The sequence below is a fragment of the Synchiropus splendidus genome, chromosome 7 (genome assembly GCF_027744825.2).
Source record: "Synchiropus splendidus isolate RoL2022-P1 chromosome 7, RoL_Sspl_1.0, whole genome shotgun sequence".
Classification (NCBI taxonomy): domain Eukaryota; kingdom Metazoa; phylum Chordata; class Actinopteri; order Syngnathiformes; family Callionymidae; genus Synchiropus; species Synchiropus splendidus.
In genome coordinates this window covers 13,905,626-13,911,942 of record NC_071340.1, presented here as the reverse complement: position 1 = coordinate 13,911,942, position 6,317 = coordinate 13,905,626, and positions in this window count along the sequence as shown.

Sequence of the window (6,317 nt, the reverse complement as noted above, 5' to 3'; positions counted from 1 at the left end):
ACACGGATCACTTGGCAGTGTACAGAATATTTTATAGTTAAGATATTAACGTTTCATGACTTTGCTCTGCTGCCACTCTCTGGACATTAGACAGTACTACAATTGTTTTCTGCCGCTACTGCGGCAGTAAAACGAACATCACAATTATATTATATTATATTATATTATATTATATTATATTATATTATATTATATTATATTATATTATATTATATTATATTATATACCTTCTTGACAAAGATTGAAGGTGAATGTTTTGGTCTCCACTGTTCAACCGGACTAAGAAAATTTACTGCTGACATTGAATTATCTACATGGGCAATGAAGTAACTCACTTTTCATCCACCATTTTTGTAAATGGATCAAAAATGCTCTGCATAACAGCAATATAAATATGTATGTCAGATAGGCAAACTAGGATTTTATTCCCCACTGACTTTAGCATTAGAATGTCTCCTTGTTCAGTGGCTGTCAATCTGCCTTCTCAAGTCAAGACACGCTGCATGAGTTTGAAGTATGATTTACAGCTGTCCTGACAATATCTAGTGCATTGGTGTCTGCAGTGATCGTCATCTTCCTAGCTACAGCCAGTCAAAGAAAGCAGTATCTGACACCTGTGTATAAACAACAAACCTGTAGAAATCCCATCTATACCAGGTTCAAGTGCAGTTAATAGAATCATATCATCTGACCTTCTCATTATGAGTCTTCACACTGATGCCGACTGGGGTTTGTTCTATTGCCAATGCCTGGACATTTTCTTCTGAAAAACTAGGATTACAAAGGTCACAACACCACAAATAGTGTCAAAAGTGGGAAGGCTCCCATAAAGTCATCTGAAGCATACGCATCTAAAATTACATAACATCGCAAAACAATGGCAGAACCATTTTTAAAACAATAAAACATGATAACTGAGAGTGGCAGATCTTTTGCGCTGAGAATGTCTATTTGATCCCATTGGTAAGTAATGTAATAAATGTGGCTCCAAATTTGCCTCTGGAAGTGGAGTAGAGACGTGAGGAGTGGTGACGTGTGATTCATTTCCTCGTATACTCCGCTGTGCTGGGCCTTTTCTAGCTGCCTTTTGTCTCTGTACTGAGAAGCAGAATGAATGGAAGTAAACTTTTTCACCGAGGTCTGAAGGGTATTGAGCTGAGCACGGGGTGTAATGGGTACGATTGCTGGAAAACAAGAGACACCTGAAGATAAGAGCGAGTGAAGCCAAGAATGCTGAATAAGGCAAGTGGGATTACTCATCCAAGAACACATTGATGTCAATATCTTAATTAAATCCTGCAGGGAGGAAAGAAGAAGCCAGCAGTCTAAAGAGCAATGCGGGCACTGAGCCAGGAGATCATTACCAATCTGTTCCCTCCATCCCTGCTCACCACTCCGTGACAGCTAAAGCACTAGACCTTCCGAGCTTCTGCGGCACTGATAGACTTTTTTATTTTTTATTTAAGGGTATAATGGGCAAAGTAAAATCTGACAGATTTATCTGACACATCCCAACTAGTCTGGTGTGTAAGAGGAAAATATGACTCAGAATAATTCATGCTTGCAAATCTGTTTTGACAGCTGATCAGTTGACGGAAGTGTTATCGTGGCGGGATCAACTTGTAGCTTGTCAGAGGGGCTTAGTGAAATATGAGGAAGTAAATGTGGTCTGGATACATTATTTCCAGCTGTTCTTCATGATCTGTTACTGCTCTTGCGTAATGTTATACATCATGAATTGGCTTCACAGAAAAACCCAGGCCTCATTCATAAACCAGCAGCATCAATTGCCGATCTTCCAAGGTTTGGATGATACAGGCTGCAGGAGGCAATCTCAGCGTCCAACATGTGGATTAATGAACGTGGGCTGGAGCAGATGCTTCTCTTGTTGAGATTGTTCAGGCAAACACAGTTTCTTAGCCAAGCGTCACTGGAAGGTACTTCTCTTGGAGCAAATCTCTTCTTTCTGCAGGGTTTTCTATCAAGGTTTTTGCACTCACAAGTGCCTATGGCGAATGTGTTGCTAAAACAAGGTTCATTTTGTATGCTCCCTAATCTTCCGGCTGTAAATTAGTAAAACTGCGTGGCAGTGTGGTTAATCCATGCGGCTCCGTGAGGAGTGCGGGTTTCCTCTTGGAGTGACGTGAAACTGTTGCTCCAGCAGATTAAGGCTTGGTTACAGAGTGCATGCTTTGAAAGGTTTTGAGATGTGCTTGTCACCACTTTCACTCTGAGGTGATCTTTTAAGGTGGTTTCCTTTTTTCTTATCTACTTTCTTTGCTTTTTACCACAGATTATTGTGCTTGTGCTTTTAGAAGCTTTACACAGAATTTACATGACTGCAAAGAGAATAACACACGCAGTGCTGGCTTTTAGAATGGCTTTCATGCCAAGCAGGGGCTCACAGAATCCCACTAATATTTGTTGGCCTTAAACCATAATTTAAGTTGGTGAAACTTCAAACAAAGTGCTGACATTTAAGGCAACAAGCCATTTTTTGCTTCAATATAATGAGAGATACGTGATGCACTGAAAATAATTCATGACATTGCAGAAGCCTCAAGACTGAAGCATAGTGGGGGGACTCACAAACAATTTCAATTTATGAATATATATATATACGCTGCAGTCAAGAATGAAAACATGTTCCTAGTTTTGAATAATTTAGTTTTCTAGTTTTCTAACAATTCATTTGGGTCGCACTTTAAAAGTTCTCTCTATAGTACATTATTCGTCCATTCATAAGAATTTATGACAAGTTTATAAGGCTTTGACATGTTATGAATGTTCAGAATTGTGTCTGGCAATTTATGACAAGGTTTATAAAATATTATGAGATTTATTTTAATTTAATTTGATCGACTTATTAAGACTCAAACGTCCTTAAACATAACCCGAACCCTAGACCCAACCACACTGTGAAATATTATTAGAAATAACATAATCCTTTCAAATACCACCTGATAATACTTAATACTTGTCATATGTCAATATAAATATTCATGTTATCGTCTACGAAGCCTTATACATTCACTATGACGTCTATTGAATGTAGTAATAATACATTATAGATGAGACCTTTAAGTAAAGTGTAACCTTAAATTACACTTGGAACAATAAGTAAATTCCTTCACCGGTAGCCTGAGCTTATATTCGTCCTGAAGAGTAAGTTCAATCCATTTGTATTTCGTAACTCTCTGTATATATTTTTGCCCATGTTCATTTGACGATTTGAGACCATCCACTGCATGAGCTATACATCGATTGCTCTATCTCTAAGATTCTAAGACTGACATACATAAAGCAGGTATCAGTCATGCAGAGTGGCCTCTAGATATCTCTAGATCTAACAGACGTCAACGTAAATTCAACAGGCTTTACAGTGTGCTCGGTTCCATCTGTTCACCTGCAGACAAGAAGCCATGTGAAATGGTCCCAGATTGATTTTCTGCCAGAGCATTTCACAGACTGCCATAACTCCCGGAGACAACAACTAATGACTTTCAATCCGTCGCACTGTTATCAACTCATTTTTCTCAGTTGTGAGAGAATGCCCTCTTGCAGAACCTCGTGTTTCCCAAACTGGAGTTATGCACAGCTTCCTACTGCTTTCAAATTAGTTATCATTATATTTTGAAGGAGCAGGACTTCCCCCTTGGGCAGCTTCAATCCATCAGCCCTCTCCATCCACAACAACCCAGTGCTTGGATTCACGAGAACATTTCAGTGTTTACAGGAACACACAGACTGGCCTGCGTTTATAACCTGGTTTTGGTGATTTTATGTCACATGTTGAAGCAAGATTAAACAATAGATCAAATGGAGAAGAGACAGGCACTAAAGCAGTTAGCCTGCGCTCCTCTCTCGACAAGACAAATACAATTAGAATCAGACCCAGTGAGGGTCAGCAACACACCTTTCTTCAGTAAAATAATCCAGTAATCTAAAGAAAATATCTGATACTTTCAGGCATGTATTGCACTTGCCAGTATAATGGAAGCATGTGATGCGGTGGTAGAATGCTCGGTGCGTCGTGCATGTGCGTGCATGTGTCATTCCACTGTCCTGTACATTAAGCTAAGTGCTCCTCAGCTCTACAGCAGTCATAAATGGAGTGTTATGGCTAGAGGGAGGGGGTTTGTCTTCCGACTCTCAGTCAAAGGCAGAGAATGTCTCAAGCCTCAGGTCACTGCTTCTGTGAATCACCAAATTCAGAGCAGAAACGGGGATGCTTTTCATGAACGTGCACGTGAATGCTGTTTTTTGTGCTCTGGAGATCTTTGTGCAGGTTACAGTGTTAAGTCACGCTGCCAGCTAATGCTGATATTTTGACCCTGGAAAGTAGAACATCAAAAGGTGAATATATAGTTCTTGAGCTCCTCCTGCAAAAGGTAATAATCCTCTGTGTTTTTGAGGAATCTTGTGAGTGAGAAGGGCTTGGAGGTCTGACATGGCAGGCACACACTGTCTTCCAATTCATCTCAGGAACCTACTTATCTCGCTGAGCCTCTGATAGGTTATGCAATTAATGTAAAAGGGTTGTGTAATCTCCTGGTGTCTTTTATGGGTGATCTCACTTCCCTTGGTCATCAATTGTGGCTACACACGACACAAAATGATTTGCCGTCATGAAAGTAATCTATACCAATGATGCAATAGAAAGCGAAAAGGATACATTTGAAACATGTATTTGTAAGATCAGCAAAAACTACAAAGGCATATTTGCTGGAAACCATCCCATTATATCAGATAAAACAACAAATATGAGCCTGGAAAAAAGCAAAACAGCCTTTCCCCGCCATAAATAAACATTTTTGTGTGACAGTAACTGCAATCGTAGTTCCAATTTATTTAATATATTTATTTTTGCTTGATGCCGCTTAAAATCCTGGGGAACAATCCACAATAGATGAAAGTGTTGCTGACTTAACTTACTGTACTACTCCAGTATCTTTCATACAACATTCAGGTACATCATTTTTGCATTAATGATGAAGTGTTATAGATATTTAAGATTTTTCTGAAATTGCTATCTGCAATAATTCTCTTTCAATACTGGCTGTACTAACAAAAACAGGTTTAATCTCAATTTGCACATTCGTTTTAGTTTTAAACCTCAGTTATTAGCAAATTACGCTTTTCCATTTTTTTCCACAAAGGTAAAAAGGTCCACCAAATATTGGTTGTAAGACAACAAAGCATCTTCCATTAATCTCTGAAACATCACCCAAGAGGAAATGAAAATCTATTTTCTTGGTGAAGGGTCAAAAAGTAGATCCTGGACTTTTATGACCTTATGATTCTGAGCCTTCAGAGCTTGACATCCATCTATGGCTACATTTTTCTTTTCCCTGTCAGTTTATAGTTAAACATGCTATTATATATATATATATATATATATATATGCAGTTGCCTCTGTTATGGTTTCTGATATTCACTTTAGAAATCAAAAAGAAATACTTAAATACATTATATTTAAATTTTATAAATGTTTAGAATCTGAGGTATATATATATATATATATCATGAACGTGCACGTATATATATATATATATATATATATATATATATATATATATATATATATATATATATATGCAGTTGCCTCTGTTATGGTTTCTGATATTCACTTTAGAAATCAAAAAGAAATACTTAAATACATTATATTTAAATTTTATAAATGTTTAGAATCTTAGGTATATATATATATATATATATATATATATATATATATATATATATATATATATAGTGGAGAATCTGAGGTATATATATATATATATATATATATATATATATATATATATATATATATATATATATATATATATATACCTCAGATTCTCCACTATATATATATATATATATATATATATATATATATATATATATATATATAAAAAATATATATACCTCAGATTCTAAACATTTATACAATTTAAATATAATGTATTTAAGTATTTCTTTTTGATTTCTAAAGTGAATATCAGAAACCATAACAGAGGCAACTGCAGGCTCTATACATTAACGATTAATATTGTTATATTATGCTAAAAACGTCTTTAGAAAAGAATTTACTATTTAACCAAAACAGAATGAACGTAAAGAATCCAACATCAGCTTTAGTAACGCGTCTGTAGCTATTTTGGACCTAAAATAACAACACTATTGCCGGAATTTCCCAACTTCTTCCCACCATATATCTGTGGAACTATTATTAATTTTTACTAACGCGTTATTCAGTCCCACCAGAAGGAACAACTCATCAGTCAGTGAAACACAATTATCGATCCCCCGCTGCCCTCTCTCCTCTTCCT